Source organism: Dipodomys ordii, unplaced genomic scaffold (genome assembly GCF_000151885.1).
Source record: "Dipodomys ordii isolate 6190 unplaced genomic scaffold, Dord_2.0 Scaffold181, whole genome shotgun sequence".
NCBI classification, from domain to species: Eukaryota; Metazoa; Chordata; class Mammalia; order Rodentia; family Heteromyidae; genus Dipodomys; species Dipodomys ordii.
Window position 1 is genome coordinate 343,903 of NW_012267397.1, and position 17,311 is coordinate 361,213.

Here is a 17,311-nt window from a genome sequence, read left to right on the forward strand (position 1 = left end):
GAAGAGCTGAGGGACAGCACCCAGGCCCAGAGTTCAGGCCCCACATCCGGACCCCCCCAAAAATTGCTAATATTGGGGGCTGGGAAGGTGGCTAGGGTTAGGCCCTGGGTTCGATTCCTCAGCATCACATAAACAGAAAAAGCTGGAAGTGGCACTGTGGCTCAAGTCATAGAGCACTAGCCTTGAGCTGAAGACCTAAGCGACAGTGCCCAGGCCCAGAGTCAGGACTTACGACCGCAAAAAAAAAAAAAAAGAAAAAAATTGCTAATAATGTAGGGTGCTGGCATCATGTGGCATCATGCTTATAATCCTAGCTACTCAGGAGGTTTAGATCTGAGGATTATGGTTTAAAGCCAGCTTAGGCAGGAAATTCAGTGACTCTTACCTCCATTGAACTTTTCACAATAAACCCAGAAGTAGCACTATGGCTTAAGTGGCAGAGCTCTAGCCTTGAGCACATAGAGGCTCAAGGACAGCACTCAGGCCCTGAGTTCAAGCCTCAGGACTGACCCCCCAAAATTGCTAATGAATACTTAACAACTACAGTGTAGTCCATGTCATTTTAGATTGAAATCTTGACATTTAGTATCATTTTGGATGAGGTAATTTTTTTTTGTTGTTGTTGTTGGTCATGGGGCTTGAACTCTGGGCCTGGGCGCTGTCCCTCAGCTCTTCAGCTCAAGGCTAGCGCTCTACCACTTGAGCCACAGCTTTTTGTGCTTATGTGTTAACTGAGGAATCAAACCAGGGCCTTATGCATGCCAGGCAAACAATCTACCACAGCCACCTGCCCAGCCCCAAGGATGAGGTAATTCTTTTGGGGGGTTCTATGTGCTTTGGGATAAAGAGCAGCGTACTTGGCTTCTATCAACCAAGATATGTTAGTAATACTGTACCTTCACCTTTTCAAGTTTTGGCAACTGAAATCTAGGTATCTTCTTGGTGGCAAAAGTGCTCCTGTGTAACTATTACTAGATTTTTTTTTTTTTTTGGTCCCATCATGGGGCCTGAACTCAGCCTGGGTGCTGTCCCTCAGCTCTTCAGCTCAAGGCTAGAACTCTACCACTTGAGCCACAGTGCTACTTCTGACTTTTTCTGCTTACGTGCTGAGGAATTGAACCCAGCGCCTCAAGCATACAAGGCAAGTGCTCTACCACTGAGCCACCTTCCCAGCCCCCTAGATTTTTTTTTTTAACCATATACCTTTAAGTCTTTTCCAAGTGTTCTGTTCTGTTTAGCTGATTTCCATACCATTTTCTTAGGTAAATTCTGATAATATGGCATGTTGACTGACTTGTTAGTTTTCTTTGTGCCTTTTAAAAATTCATAATAGGAGCTGGGATTGGGCTTAGTGGTAGAGTGCTTGCCTTGCATTCATGAAGCCCTGGGTTTGACTCCTCAGTACCACATATACAGAAAAGGCTGTGGCTCAAGTGGTAGAGTGCTAGCCTTGAGCAAAAGGAGCTCAAGGACAGTGACCAGGCCCTGAGTTCAAGCCCCAGGACTGGCAAAAAAATAAATAAAAATTCATAGTTTCAGTTGTAACTATTACTTATTATTTCATTCATTCATTCTATTTGTGCCAGTCTTGGTGCTTGAACTCAGGGCCTGGGTGCTGTCCTTGAGCTTGAGATTTTGTGCTCAAGGCTACCACTTGAGTCACAGCTCCATTTCTGGTTTTTTGGTGGTTAATTACAGATAATAGTCTCATGCACTTTCCTGCTGGGCTGGCTTTGAACTGTAGTCCTCAGACCTGAGCCTCTGCAGTAGCTAGGATGGATTATAGGAGTGAGGCACTAGAGCCTGGCTTTCCTGTTTATATTGAGCATATTTAGTTTCAGGATATTTCTTTTCTTTTTTTGGGTCTGGTCGTGGGGCCTGAACTCTGGGCCTGGGCGCTGTCCCTCAGCTCTTCAGCTCAAGGCTAGCACTACCACTTGAGCCACAGCGCCACTTCCAGCTTTTTTCTTTTTGCTTATGTGGTGCTTAGGAATCGAACCCAGGTCCTCATCCATGCAAGGCAAGCGCTCTACCACTGAGCCACCTTCCAGCCCATAGTTTCAGGATATTTCTGTGTGCAATGTATCTATATATATATCTGTTGTATGCTCCGTATTTGTATATGAATATATTGTAACATGGATATCATGCAGTGTTTTGGCTTTTTTTTTTTTTTTTTTTTGCCAATTCTGAGGCTTGAACTCTGACCTAGGCACTGTCCCTGAGCTTTTGTGTTCAAGATAAATGCTCTGGCGCTTGAGTCACAGCTCCACTTTGGGCTTCTTGATGGACTTTGCCTGAACTGGCTTTGAATTGCTGTCCTCAGATATCAGCCTCCTGAGTAGCTAGGATTACAGATATGAGCCATGGCACTTGGCAGTCTTCCCTCCCTTGCTTCCTCCCTCCCTCCCTTCCTTCTTCCGTCCCTCCCTCCCTCTTCTGGTTTTTCTAGTGGTTTATTGGAGATAAGAGTCTCACAGATTTTCTTGTCCTAGCTAGCTTTGAACTGTGATTCTCAGATCTCAGCCTCCTGAGTAGCTAGGATTACAGGCATGAGCCACTGGTGCCTGGCAGTTCTAGACTTTTTGATGAAGTCTGTAAGATCTGTTAAGAATAAGATTGTATCATCAGCAAATAGGAATTATTTGACTTCTTTGTTTGATGCCTTTTGTTTCCTTCTCCTCTCTATTGCTCTGGCTAGGAATTGGAGTGGATGATTGTTTCTGATTTTAGGGAAAATGATTTTAGTTTTTCTCTATTGTCATATATAGTCTTTATAAAGTGCAGGTACATTCCTTCTACTACTATTTTCTTGGAGCTTTTGACATAAAAGAATGCTGGATTTTGTCAAGCTTTTTGTGAATCTCCATTTGAGATGATAATGTGATTTTTGCTTTTGGTTCTGTTTATGTGATTTATTATATTGATACACACACACACACACACACACACACACACACACGTACATCAGTCGTGGGGCTTGAACTCTGGGCTTAGGCACTATCCCTGCGCTCTTCAGCTCAAGGCAAGTGGTTAATTGGAGATAAGAGTCTCACTGATTTTCTGCCCAGGCTGGCTTTGAGCTGTGATTCTCAGATCTCAGCTGCCTGAGTAGCTAGGATTACAGACGTGAGCCACTGGCAGCCAGGCTGATTTATATATTTATTGATTTACATGTCAAACCATCCTTGCGTGCCTATGATGAAACCAACTTGGTCCTGGTGTGATGATATTTTTGATGTGTTGTTGAATTTGGTTTCTAGGGATTTTATTGAGAATTTTTGCCTCAGTTTATTTATTTATTTATTTTTTTGGGTCTGGTCGTGGGCCTGAACTCTGGGCCTGGGCGCTGTCCCTCAGCTCTTCAGCTCAAGGCTAGTGCTCTACCACTTGAGCCACAGTGCCACTTCCGGCTTTTTTTTTCGCCTAAGGGGTGCTGAGGAATCGAACCCAGGGCCTCATTCATGCAAGGCAAGCGCTCTACCACTGACCCAACTTCCCAGCCCCTTTTGCCTCAGTGTTTATCAGTGAGATTGGGTTATAATTTCTTGTTAATTTTAGTGTATGTATCCTAGTTTACTCTTTTGGAGAAAGTTTCATGGGCTATTGAGAAGAATATGTGTTGGACAACTACTACATGAAATCCTCTAGCTGTCTGTTGACTCCATTTGTTCTACAGTGTAATTTAATTCTGGGATTTTTTTTGTTGTTGTTGTTGATTTTTCTGTTTAGATGATTTATCTATTGGTGAGAGTGGTGTGTTGAAGTCTCCCACTATTATTGTGCTGGGATCTGACAGTGCTTATAAGTCCAGAAGTGTTTGTTTAACGTGAGTATAAATCTATTGTGTATACTTGTTAATCACTATAATTTCTTCTTCATGCATCATTACTTAATTAATATGAAGGGATCTTTGTCTTTTCTGACTCATTTTAGTTTGAAATCTATTTTATAATGTGTAAGTATAGACCCTTGCTTTAGGGATTCATTTGGTTAGAAGTTTTGTTTTCATTCTTTGATTCTAAACCTGTATCTTTGTTGTATTTGTTGGTGACTTGTTTTAAGGAGCAAATGATTGGTTTCCCCCCCCCCCCCCCCCCCCCCCCGGCTTGAATTCAGGGTTTGGGCATGGTCCTTGAGCTTCTTTTGCTCAAAGCTAGCACTCTATGAACCACAGCGCCACTTAAGGCTTTTTTGTTTATGTGGGCTAAGGAATGGAACCCAGTGCTTCAGGCATGCTAGACAGGCACTCTACCACTAAGCCACATCCTGGTGTCTTTTTTGTAATACAGGTGTCTGTGTCTTTATTTTTTGTGCTGGTACTAAGGCTTGAGTTGAGGGTTTGCATATACTTTAGCTTTTTTATACTTAGCTTTTTTTGTTCAAGGTTAGTGCTCTACCACTTTGAGCCACAGTGCCACTTCTGGTCTTCTAGTGGTTAATTGGAGATAAGAGTCTCATAGACTTTCCTGCCCAGGCTGGCTTTGAGCCACAACCTTCGGGTCTCAGCCTCCTGAGTAGCTAGGATTACAAGTGTGAGCCACTGGTAACTAGCAACAGTTGTTATAGTAATAATTATAATTATTTTTGTGCTGCTCTGGGGCTTGAACAATGTTATCCCTGAGCTTTTTTGCTCAAGATTAGTGCTCTGTCATTTGCACCACACCTCTACTTCCCGCTTTTTTGATGGTTAATAGGAGATAAGAGTCTTAACAGAGTCTTGCCCCAGCTGGCTTGGAACCACCAATCCTCAGTTCTCAGCTTCCTAAGTAGCTAGATTAGTGGCATTAGCCACTGGTACCTGGCCAACAGTTATTATTTTTTCAGGCCTTGAAATATGTTCTTCCATGCCATCCTTGCTTTTTTAGAGTTTGTGTTGAGAAATTTGCTGTTATTCTAATAGGCCTACCATTGTAAGAAGCTTACATTTTCTCTTTTTCATTGTTCAATAGTCTTTCTTCTTTTTTTGTGCTCTTCTTTTTTTGAACTCAGAACCTGGGCACTGTCCCTAAGCTTTTTTGCTCAAGGCTGGTACTCTACCACTTGAACCAGAACTCCATATTCAATATTGGTACTTCATTGGAAATAAGAGTCTCATAGACTTTCTTGCCCAGACTGGCTTTGAACTTCAATTTTCATATCTCAGTTTCTTGAGTAGCTAAGATTACAGGCATGAGCTACTGTTCCCAGCTTCAATAACATTTTTTATTCTGTATAATTTGTATTTTAACTATTTTAAGGGTGTTTCTTCTCTGATAATGCCTGTTTAGTGTTGTACGAGCCTTGTCGATTATGGATGTCCTCTTTTTCTTGAGATTGGGGAGTACTTTTGTTATTTTGTTATTTTATTTTAAACAGGGTTTTTTGTTGTTGTTGTTTGTTTTTTCTTTTGGGTCCGGTCGTGGGGCCTGAACTCTGGGCCTGGGCGCTGTCCCTCAGCTCTTCAGCTCAAGGCTAGCGCCCTACCACTTAAGCTACAACGCCACTTCCAGCTTTTTCTGCTTGTGTGGTGCTGAGGAATCGAACCCAGGGCCTCAGGCATGCAAGGCAAGCACTCTACCACTGAGCCACCTTCCCAGCCTCTTGAAGTATTTTATCTAATGTCTTTCATCGTCTTTCTCCCCTTCATCTTCAGTCTCTGTTACCTTTCAATTTCTGAATTTGTTCTTTCCTAGTTGCCAGGCTTTCAATTGAGTTTATCCTACCATTCAGGGACTGGGTCTTGTATTTGGTGTCTGATGCTTTTGCTCAAAGGCTGGCTCTCTACCAACTGAGCCATTTCTCCAGCTCCTGGATTAAGTTTTATTTGGGTTTTTGGGTTCCTAAATTTTAGTATTTCAATTTGATTATTTTTGAAGATTTTTTTAAATCGAAGAATTTCTCTTTCACGTAGTGTTTTTTTTTTCACATAGTGTTTTGTCTTCATTTCTATCATACGTTTGGATTCTCTGGTTGTTTGTATCCTGTTTTGAATTTGTTCAGGTTTCTTAATATACCACTTGCTCTCCTTTTATTTGAGTTCATTGTTTGAACTTTCTTCATTGTCACTTGAGCCCTTTATTGTGGAGTTGTAGGGCTTGAACTCTAGGCCTGGGCACTGTCCTCAACTCTTTAGCTCAAGGATAATGCTCTACCAATTGAGCCACAGTTCCACTGCCAGTTTTCTGGTAGTTAATTGGAGATAAGAGTCTTACTGACTTTTCTGCCCAGGCTGGCTTTGAACTGGGATCCTTAGATCTCAGCCTCCCAAGTAGCTGGGATTACAGGTGTGAGCCACTGGTGCCTCGCAGTTGTTGGCTTTTTGAGGCGACACATTGCCTTGTTTATTTTTATTTTTATTTTTTTTGGGTCCGGTTGTGGGGCCTGAACTCTGGGCCTGTGCGCTGTCCCTCAGCTCTTCAGCTCAAGGCTAGCGCTCTACCACTTTAGCCACAGTGCCACTTCCGGCTTTTTTCTTTTTGCTTATGTGGTGCTGAGGAATTGAACCCAGGGCCTCAGGCATGCAAGGCAAGCGCTCTACCACTGAGCCACCTTCCCAGCCCGTGTTTTGAGGGGTTTTATGAATCTTGGGTTGTGTCATGGCGGAGAGTTCCATCTTTCATGTCTGTTTTTGTTTGAGAATTCTTGTAGAGTATTTAAATTAGGGTTATTGGCTTGGTTGAGGTATATCTTTTTGTAGCTAACTTGATTTAAGGGGTGCTTTTCAGTTATCAGATAATCAATTTGAAACTCTTCTCCACTCAGTGGAAGGGCTATAGAAAAAGAGGACAAAGATATGATTGCAGTTGTGTACTAGAAGGTAGGTAGTGTTGTTCGGATATGAGTTTGGAGAAAAGAAGAGAGGGAGAAGCAGAGCTAAAAAGTGAAAATATGGGGATAAGTAGCCTGTACTAAAAGTAAAAAAATGGGAAAGTAAATGGCCTATATCAGATATATAGGGGAAAAGTTCAAATATTTACATAAGAAACTAAAACAGTTAAAAACACCAACAAAGACAGAACTTACATAAAACAAATATAAAATTTCTAAATGTGTATGTGTTCATCTCTCTGTGTCTCTTTGTGGAGTACATGGGGTGGCAGAAATCATGTCTTGTTTTTTGCTGCTGGAACTGGGGATTGGACTCAGTGCCTGGCAGCTGTTCTTTAGTCTTTTTGCTTAAGGCTGACACTTTACTAATTGAGCCACAGCTGCACTTGTGCCTTTTTTTTTGGTAAATTAAAAGGTAAGAGTCTCACAGACCTTTCCTTGGCTGGGCTGGCTTTGACCTTCATTCCTCAGATCTCAGCCTCTCTAGTAGCTAGGATTATAGGCATGAGCCACAGGTGCCCAGCTAGTAATCATGTTCTTTTGAATGAGGTGCCTGGGCGCTATCTCTTTCTTAGCAGTTAGTACATAGAGCCTTAGTCCTGGCTCTCAGTAGTAAGTACTTCACAGATGTCCTATTCCAAGATTCTTTGTTGTTTTGGCCTCAGGTGATAGGATTGTTTCTTAGCTGAGGAGGATGGCGCCTTGGAAAACTGCCATGTCCCCATCTTCAGAGTTCTACCTGCCTGTTAGGTACCTATGCTCTGTGGCTTGGTAGGTGGTCCTCAGGCTCCCTTACTGCTAGATGTCTGGCAGTAAACATTTATATGGTAGCTGTGTTTCTGAAAAATAGTTTTCTGATAAATTATTTTGCCTACTGAATTAAAGCAGCTGAATTTGGAAATAAGTTCCATTTCATTTCCTTTGAGTATTCAATAATCTTTTCTGGCTTAGGTTACTAAACAAGCAACACCTGTCCTCATCTGAATTCTGCACTGTATTATTATTATTATTATTTACTGGCCTTGGAGCTTGAACGCTATGCCCTAAGCCCCTCAGCTTCTTTTGTCCAAGGTGAGTGCTCTACTACTTGAGCCATGGCACCACTTCTGGCTTTTTTGAGTAATGTATTGGAGATAAGAGTCATGGAGCTTCCTTTCTGGGCTGGCTCTCACCGAATCCTCAGATCTTAGCCTCCTGAGTAGCTAGGATTACAGGTGTAAGCCATTAGTGCCTGGCTTATACGTGAATTTTTACTGAAAAAAGAAAACAGGGAGGGCTGAGAAAGTGGCTCAGTGGTAGAGCACTTGCCTTGCATGCTTGAGGCCCTGGGTTCGATTCCTCAGCACCACATAAGCAGAAAAAAAAACCGGAAGTGGCGTTGTGACTCAAGTGGTAGAGTGCTAGCCTTGAGCTGAGGAGCCGAGGGACAGCGCCCAGGCCCAGAGTTCAGGCCCCACAACCGGCCCCCCCCCCCAAAAAAAAAAAAAGAAAACAGGCATTTTATTATTTATTTATTTTGCTTTCCAGTTTTTTTATTGTGAAAATACTGTACAGAGGGGTTACAGTTACATGGGCAAGATAATGAGTACATTTCTTATCAAGCATTGTAGCCTCCTCCTTTGTTTCCCCTTCCCATCCCTTTGCATTCTGCCCCCCTTTCACCGTCCCTCCCCACCAAAGTTAAGTTATAAAGTTCGGAAAACAAGGATTTTAACAAAAAACCAATCTCCTAAATAACAATGTTGATAGAAAAGAGATCAAACAAATTGTTATTGTATAACACTACAATACTGCTCATGTGTTCATGTTATATACATGATACAGATAGTGCACACAGTAGCCAGTTACTTTCTATTTACCCACTATTTGTCAACCCAAATGGGATCTTTTTCTTTCTGACAAGACTTCAGTTCTACAAGGGTAAGACTGAAGTCACTCCAGAGAGTTCCTCTGGAGCCCTTCACAACAGTGATGTCTTCCTTTAATGATGTAAAAATATTAACATCTAATTGATTGAGCATTCTTCCAGTAGATACAGTAAATACCTTATTCACTCTTAATACTAAAATTCATTTTGAGTTTACAACCTTAAAGAAACACCATAACAGACCAATTTAGGGTGCTAGGGTTCTAAATTAGCTAGGCCATCAATACTAAGATACTAGGCTTGAATTTCTGAAATTTCTCAATTCTTGAGAATTTAGGATGTGTTAGGTAGCTTGTATCTAAAACAGTATTTCACTTGTCCCACACACACAATAGCTGCATGCAATAGTGTGTACATACTGTTAATAAGTTGCTTTAAAATTTACTGTCAAATGCTGGAGTTAAAAACAAAAGCATCATTTTCACTCCATGAATAAGAACAATCTATTATGATGGAATAGACTATAGATTCTGTTTTTTGTTTGTTTGTTTGTTTGTTTTTGGTCCGGTCGTGGGGCCTGAACTCTGGGCCTGGGCGCTGTCCCTCAGTTCTTCAGCTCAAGACTAGCGCTCTACCACTTGAGCCACAGCGCCACTTCCGGCTTTTTTTTTTCTGCTTATGTGGTGCTGAGGAATCTAACCCAGGGCCTCATGCATGCAAGGCAAGTGCTCTACCACTAAGCCACTTTCCCAGACCCTAGACTATAGATTCTGAAGAGAAAAAGGAATTGAGTCAGAAATCATGAAAGATATTTTATGGTTGTTGTCTGGCAGTCCATCTTATTCTCCCCTCCCCCATCTCAACCAGTAATTAAATGTAGTGGCACAGGCCAGTCCCAGCTTTAGAAGAAGCTGAGATCATGAAGGTTGCAGTTCAGACCTGCTGGGGCCAAAACGTTCAGGAGACCTCCACCTCTGAACAGAAAAAGCTGCATGTTGTGACATTTATTACCATTCTAGCTATGGCAGAAGCATAAATAGGATGACCATAATCTAGGCTGGCAATATAAAAACACCATATCTCAAAAAGGGTTGAATTCAGCAGGGCGCTGGTAGCTCGCACCTATAATCCTCGCTACTCAGGAGGCTCATCTCTGAGGATTGCTGTTCAAAGCCAGCCCGAGCCAGAAAATCCATGAGACTCTTATATCTAACCACCAGAAAACTGGGAGTGCCACTGTGGCTCAAAGTGATAGAGTGCTAGCCTTGAGCAAATGAGTTCAGAAACAGCACACATAGCCCCTGAGTTCAAGTCCCACAACAAACCAAAAAAAAAAAAGTTTCATTGTTTCCATATACATATTTAATGTACTTCAACCATATCTACTGTCTTTCATCCTCTCCTCCATACAGTTCATGTTTTATATTTCTGTCATGTATATATATATATATTTTTTTTTTGGCTGGTTCTAGGGCTTAAACTCAAGGCCTAGGCACAGTCGCTGAGCCTCTCTGTGCTCAAGGCTAGCACTCTACCACTTTGAGCCACAGCACCACTTCCAGGCTTTTCTGTTAATGTGGTACTTAAGAATCGAACCCAGGGCTTCATGCATGCTAGGCAAGCACTCTACCACTAAGCCACACTGCTAGCCCCACTTATGTTTTCTTTTTTAAGGTGTATGTTGATTGTGTAAAGAAGTTCTGGTGTGTATATATATATATATATATATATATTTTTTTTTTTGCCATTTTTTTTTTTTGCCAATACTAGGGCTTGAACTCAGGGCCTGGGCACTATCCCTGAGCTTCTTTTGCTTAAGGCTAGCACTCTAAAACTTGAGCCACAGTACTGGCCTTTTCTGTTTATGTGCTTCTGCAGAATCAGATCCAGGGCTTCATGTATGCTAGGCAAGCACTCTACCACTAAGCCACATTCCCAATCCAGTTCTGTTATATTCTTCTTACTCATATTTAAAATGTATGTTGATTATTTGATGACAGTTCACTATATTTCACACATTAATATTACCATATATTATACATCAGATCTATCCCCTCAATTACTCTTTCTCGTTCCCCCATTCTGTCTCCTTTTTTTTTGGTTGTGGGCTAGCGCTCTACTACTTGAGCCACAGCGCCACTTCCGGTTTTTTCTGCTTAGTGGTGATGAGGAATCGAACCCAGGGCCTCATGCATGCAAGACAAGCACTCTACCACTGAGCCACCTTCCCAGCCCCTCCTTTTTTTTTTTTGCCAGTCCTGTGGCTTGATCTCAGGGCCTGAGCTTCTTTTGCTCAAGGCTAGTACTCTACCACTTGAGCCACAGCCCCACTTATGGCTTTTTCCGTTTATGTGTTACTGAGGAATTGAACCCAGGGCTTCATGAATGCTAGGTAAGCACTCTATCACTGAACCACATTTCTAGCTCCCCTCTCTCGTCTCCCTTCTTATTCAGATCTTCATTGAGTTTTCTTATGCCATCTTGGTACACATATACAAATAGTTTGATAATTTTTTTTACTGTCATCAGTCTCTTTTCTCCTCCCTTTTCTAATTCCCTCTTTACCACAATTACAAACATGTTCTATACATAGATGATCCTATATGTATTTATGATGGTATTTATCTTCTGGATCTAGCTTTACATATGTGAGAAAAAGTGATGCTTGTTTTTCTGAACTTTGCTTATTTTGCTTAAAATGATGACTTGCAGTTTCATCTATTTGCAAATGATATAATTTAGTTAATCTTTTTTGGCAGAATAATACTCCATGTGTGTATATACCACATTTTCTTTTTTTTTTTTTTGTCAGCCGTGGGGCTTGAACTCTGGGCCTGGGCGCTGTCCCTCAGCTCTTCAGCTCAAGGCGAGCTCTCTACCACTTGAGCTACAGCGCCCCTTCCGGTTTTCTGGTGGTTTATTGGAGATAGGAGTCTCACGGTCTCTCCTGCCCGGGCTGGCTTTGAACCGGGATCCTCAGATCTCAGCCTCCTGAGTAGCTAGGATTACAGGCGTGAGCCACCAGTGCCAGGCTCACATTTTCTTTTTTTTTCCTTTCTCTTTTTTGGAGTGTGCTGGGGTTTGAACTCAGGGGCTTGTGCTTGCTTGCTTGGCTTGTCTCTCAGTTTGTGCTCTGGCACTCTTCCAATAAGGCCTTTTAAAGTATACATTTTATTTTTTTATTATTATAAAGGTGATGTAGAGAGTCGTTGTAATATTATAAGTCAGGTAATGAGTACATTTCTTTTTGGAACCGTGTCCCCTTTTGTCTCCCAGTTTTCCCTTCCATCCCCACTTACAAGTCATATAGTTCATTTCCAACATAGTATATAGTCAGTACCACTGCTGCATTTGTTCACCCTTTGTCCCTCTGTTTCTGTGACCCCCTTTCCTCCTAAAGACAGATAAATGAACAAACAAGGCAAAATAAAACAAAAACAACAAAGGAAAAAACCTCTTATTTCCATTTCCTGGAGTTTATCTTGGTAAATATGTGATCAGAGGCACAGAGGCATTGCACCTTTGTGTTCTTCCCTTAAGAGTATTCTCCTTTCTGTGAATGTGTAGTCTTGTGTAATTTATCATGTCCTTTTGTATTTTAGATCTAGCTTCCACATATGAGAGAAAACATGTACCATTTGTCTCTGTGCTTGATTTGTTCTAGGTCCATCCAGCTCCCTGCAAGTGATACAATAATATTCTTTCTGATGGCTGTGTAAAATTCCACTGTGTATAGATACCACTTATGTATTGTTGGGCATCTGGACCATTTCCATAACTTGGCTGTTGCGAACAGTGCAGCAGTGAACATGGATGTGCAAGTGTCTTTACAGTACACTGGCTCATGATGTTCTGGGTAGAAGCCCAGTAGGAGTATGGGTGGGTTGTAAGGAAGATCTATGTTTAGTTTTTTGAGGAGTCTCCAGATTACTGTCCAGAATGCCAACTAGGCTTTTTGCTGCTTATTTTACAGATAGTTTTGTAGACTTTGCTGCACAGACCATTTTTGAACTACAGTTCTCTGGCTCTCAGCCTTATGAGTAGCTAGGATTAATGGTGTGAGCAATTGGCATTCATCTTCTACCATATTTTCATAATCTATGGGTTGGCTATTTTGAATAATGCTGCAAAACACGCAGTACATACAGGTGTTTCTATTTTATCCTGACTTATGTTCCCTTGGATGAATGCTCATGAATAGATGGCTAGATCATATCAAAATTCATTTTTAGGCTTTTTTTTTTGGTCCGGTCATGGGGCCTGAACTCTGGGCCTAGGCGTTGTCCCTCAGCTCTTTTTTTTTTTTTTTTTGGACCCGGTCATGGGGCCTGAACTCTGGGCCTGGGCACTGTCCCTCAGCACTGTCCCTCAGCTCTTCAGCCGAAGGCTAGCACTCTACCACTTGAGCCACAGCGCCACTTCCGGCTTTTTTCTTTTTGCTTATGTGGTGCTGAGGAATGGATCCTAGGGCCTCATGCATGCAAGGCAAGCGCTCTACCACTGAGCCACCTTCCCAGCCCTCATTTTTAGGTTTTTGTTTGGAACCTCCACACTGCCTTCCATAATGGTTGCAAAAGTTTACATTTCCTTCAGTGGTTTATAAGGATTCCTTTTTCTTTGTTACCTCACCAGCATTTGTTATTTGTGTTCTTTTTTTTTTTTTTGTCGGTCGTGGGGCTTGAACTCTGGGCCTGGGCGCTGTCCCTCAGCTCTTCAGCTCAAGGCGAGCGCTCTACCACTTGAGCTACAGCGCCACTTCCGGTTTTCTGGTGGTTTATTGAAGATAGGAGTCTCACGGTCTTTCCTGCCCGTGCTGGCTTTGAACCACGATCCTCAGATCTCAGCCTCCTGAGTAGCTAGGATTGCAGGCGTGAGCCACCAGCGCCCGGCGTTATTTGTGTTCTTAATGATGGGCATTCTTACTGAAGTGAGATTTCATTTTGTTTGTGCATTTCTTCCTCTATTTGTTGGCCCATGTACATCTTTTGAGAATTGTCTGGAATGATTGGAAGATGATTTATTGAGAGATTTTTGGAGTTCCTGTATATTCTTTCATCATTCTCTTTGTTAGATGTGTAACTACTGGAAAGTCTCTCATTAAAAGACTCTATTAAAAGATCTTTGATCCAGTTTCACTTGGTATTAGTACATATAAATGGGTATCTAGTTCCAGTCTTTTACATGTAGGTGGCTAGTTTTCTGAGCACCATTTGTTGAAGACACTAGATTGTCTTTTCTCCAATATGTTTTGAAGTACTTTATTCAAAAGTCAGGTGGCTCTACATGATTCATTTCTCAATGTTATGTTCCATTGCTTTGTTCTTTGTGTCTATGCTTTTCTGTGTCTGTATAATGTTGTTTCTGTAGTATAGTTTGGAACACGGTTAGAGGTTGGCATTGCTTTTTTTTTTTTTTTTTTGGTCGGCCCTGGGCTTGAACTCTGGGCCTGGGTACTGTCTCTCAGCTGAAGGCAAGCACTCTACCACTTGAGCCACAGCACTACTTAAGGTTTTCTAGTGGTTTATTGGAGATGAGAGTCTCATGGATTTTCCTGCCTGGGCTGGCTTTGAACCGTGATCCTTAGATCTTAGCCTCCTGAATAGCTAGGATTACAGGTATGAGCCACTGGTGTCCAGATACACATTTTTTAAATCTTCTTGTTTTAGAATTTAAATTTTTAAATTTCACCAGAATGTATTCCCCTGTTCCCATTACTTCTTTGGTATTGAGTGGGCTCATTCAATCTAAAATATTCATATTTTTGGTTTTAGACAATTTGTTTTTCTATTTCATTTTCCCCCCTCCCCTCTCTTTTTTTGATGCAGGTTATTGGGCTTAAACTCAAGGCCTTGTGCTCTTGTTTAGCATTTTTCTGCTCAAGGTCGGTATTCTAATATTGAGCCACATCTCCACATCTAGCTTTTGATAGTTAATGGAGATAAGAGTCTCCCAGATTTGTCTGCTTTCTTTACCTTGCTTCCAGCTGGCATCTTCAGATTTTCATCCTCCTGAGTAGTTAGGAGTGAGCCACTAGTACCTGCCATTATTTTCTTCTTTTAAGGTACTTTTGAGGTTGCTATTACACCTTCTGTTTCATTCTTTTATGTCACATAAATTATCTTTTTATCTTTTTGCTTAGTTTTCACATTGGTCAAGAATTTTGTCATTATCCTAGTTAATACTTTTGCTTACAAATACTTTCTCATATCCCCCTTTCTTTTTTTTTGTCGGTCGTGGGGCTTGAACTCTGGGCCTGGGCGCTGTCCCTCAGCTCTTCAGCTCAAGGCGAGCTCTCTACCACTTGAGCTACAGCGCCACTTCCGGTTTTCTGGTGGTTTATTAGAGATAGGAGTCTCACGGTCTCTTCTGCCTGGGCTGGCTTTGAACCGGGATCCTCAGATCTCAGCCTCCTGAGTAGCTAGAATTATAGGCATGAGCCACCAGCGCCCGGCTTCATATCCCCCTTTCATAGCCACATGTACTTTCTTTTCATCTGTACCTGTCACATTTCTCAGATATGTTTAAATACTTTCCTTGAAATTTCTTTTCTGTAAATTACCTGTTTATTTCTGGGATGGTTTGTTGTTTGTTCATCTTAAACTTTCTCTTTCATAACATTGGTTTATTTCAGAAACCTGGGATTTGGGATTTAGTGTTAATATTTGTGAGTATCAGATACTGTTGATCACTAAAAGTCACTTGTGTTTCCTCTGAAGATCAGTAGGTAATTAATTTTTCCCTTAAAACTTTATCTCTTGCTTAGAGAAGCAGTGTCTGGATCAAGAAGCCGTAGTTCTGTATTTTTGTGTCATTAGTGTGTAGTAGGCATGGAAGCAAGAGGCTAGAATATTTAGACGTGTATTCTGAGGTTGTTAAGGGTAGATAGAGTTCTTTGATAGAGTTGCCTGTGCTTTACTGTATATCTCCATTCTTGGTTCTGCTTCTCTGTTAGGCCCTAACTTAGTAGGAAGGAACCTTCCCTGTAATACGGCTTTACTTAAAGAAGGACAAATTACTCGCAATAGCCTAAGCTATCACTGTCATATGTTCTGTTAATTTTGATGAAAAACTTTACATAGTAGTTTTTCATTAATATTGTTGGTCACTGGTTAATCATTGGCTGTATTTTATTTTTACAAATGTTTGTGGTCACCCTTTTGTCGTGTAAGAATGACAAAAAAGGATGAACTTTATCTCATAGATGTTTTTGTTGGAAGGCTTTGATCTGTGAAGTTTTTACTTATCTAAAGTTTGTATTTTATTCTATTTGGAAGTATTTTTGTTGATGTTGTACATGTGCATAATTTGACTTGAAAATTATAGCTCCTGGGGGAACAGGGTGGGACACCAAAAATTAAGATTAAGAATTTGAGAGTGACATTACTTTTCTCTTTCTTTTTTTTGCCTTTTCAGTTTGAAAAGAAAAATGGTGCAGGTTTTGATGAAATTGTAGAGAACTGTAAGTACTATTTGAGAAAAAAAAATAATGTCTTTAGGTAGATGTAATTCTGGATAAAGCATGTAATTGTTAGACTGCTTAGTTAGGGCTGACTTACATGATAATTAGTCCAGTTTGATAGTTTAGATCTCATTATTTGTATTAGTACTAATAGGTTCATTTGAATTGTGAATCTTAGTATTATTCAGTAAATGTTTTCTTCTCAGTTATTAGTGTATTAAATACAGCAAAACTTTGTAATAGTATCAATCATATAGAAAGTTATGTTTATCATTTCCAAAGGTTTCTGCTTCATTTACAGTCTCTTACTTTTCTCCTTGGGGTCTATGTTATAGCATTTAAAAAGTAACTTTTGTTTCTATGATTATAAAAGTAATACATTTAATTTACAGTATAGAAATGAATGAAGTAGAAAGTTAAAGTCTTTGCCATTATCCTTCTTCAGAAATAACCAGTTATAACAACAAGTTAATATATATCTTTCCAGACTTTTTTTCTATGAGTATACAGAGTTGTATGGTATATGGGATTTATGTCTGTGGATGAATCATGTGAATATTATTACTGCATAGATATCTTTCTGTGCCAATGAATATTGACCTATTATATTCTTTTTAATGGTCATTAAGTATTATTTTATAGTACGATTGTAATTTAACTAGCCTCTTATATGCAAGGGTAAACTATTTTCAGATTTTTATTACTATAAACAACACTAAATGTTTATATCTTTATATGCTTGTTGAAATATTTGTGGAGAGTTAAGTTCAACGAATAACATTGATAAATTATTAAAGCTTTTTTTTTTTTTTTGTCGTGGGGCTTGAACTCTGGGCCTGGGCGCTGTCCCTGTGCTCTTCAGCTCAAGGCGAGTGCTCTACCACTTGAGCCACAGCGCTTGAGCCACAGCGTCACTTCTGGTTTTCTAGTGGTTTATTCGATATGAGTCACATGGACTTTTCTGCCCAGGCTGTTAATAAGTTGCTTTAAAATTTACTGTCAAATGCTGGAGTTAAAAACAAAAGCATCATTTAACTAAAAAAGCTGCAAATGTCACTGTGGCTCAAGTGGTAGAACACTAGCTTGAGCAAAAGAAGCTCAGGGACAGCACCCAGAAAAAAAGCAGTTCTGTTCCAGTGGTTTTCAGTTTTTCTGAATACTATTTTTAAATTTCA

The 17,311-nt window shown here is 40.7% G+C and overlaps 1 protein-coding gene across 4 annotated transcripts in view; it reads left to right on the plus strand.

The window, feature by feature from the left end:
• The first annotated feature begins 3,784 nt into the window (after nt 1-3,784).
• Zmym4 (zinc finger, MYM-type 4) overlaps nt 3,785-17,311 on the plus strand; it is a 98,880-nt gene continuing 85,353 nt past the window's right edge. For 3 of the 4 annotated variants that reach the window (XM_013034079.1, XM_013034082.1, XM_013034081.1), the window contains exons 1-2: nt 3,785-3,829; nt 16,091-16,136. The gene's annotated coding sequence lies outside the window, so the exon portion shown is untranslated. The remainder of the gene's footprint in view (nt 3,830-16,090; nt 16,137-17,311) is intronic. The other variant, XM_013034080.1, reaches the window with a different exon arrangement.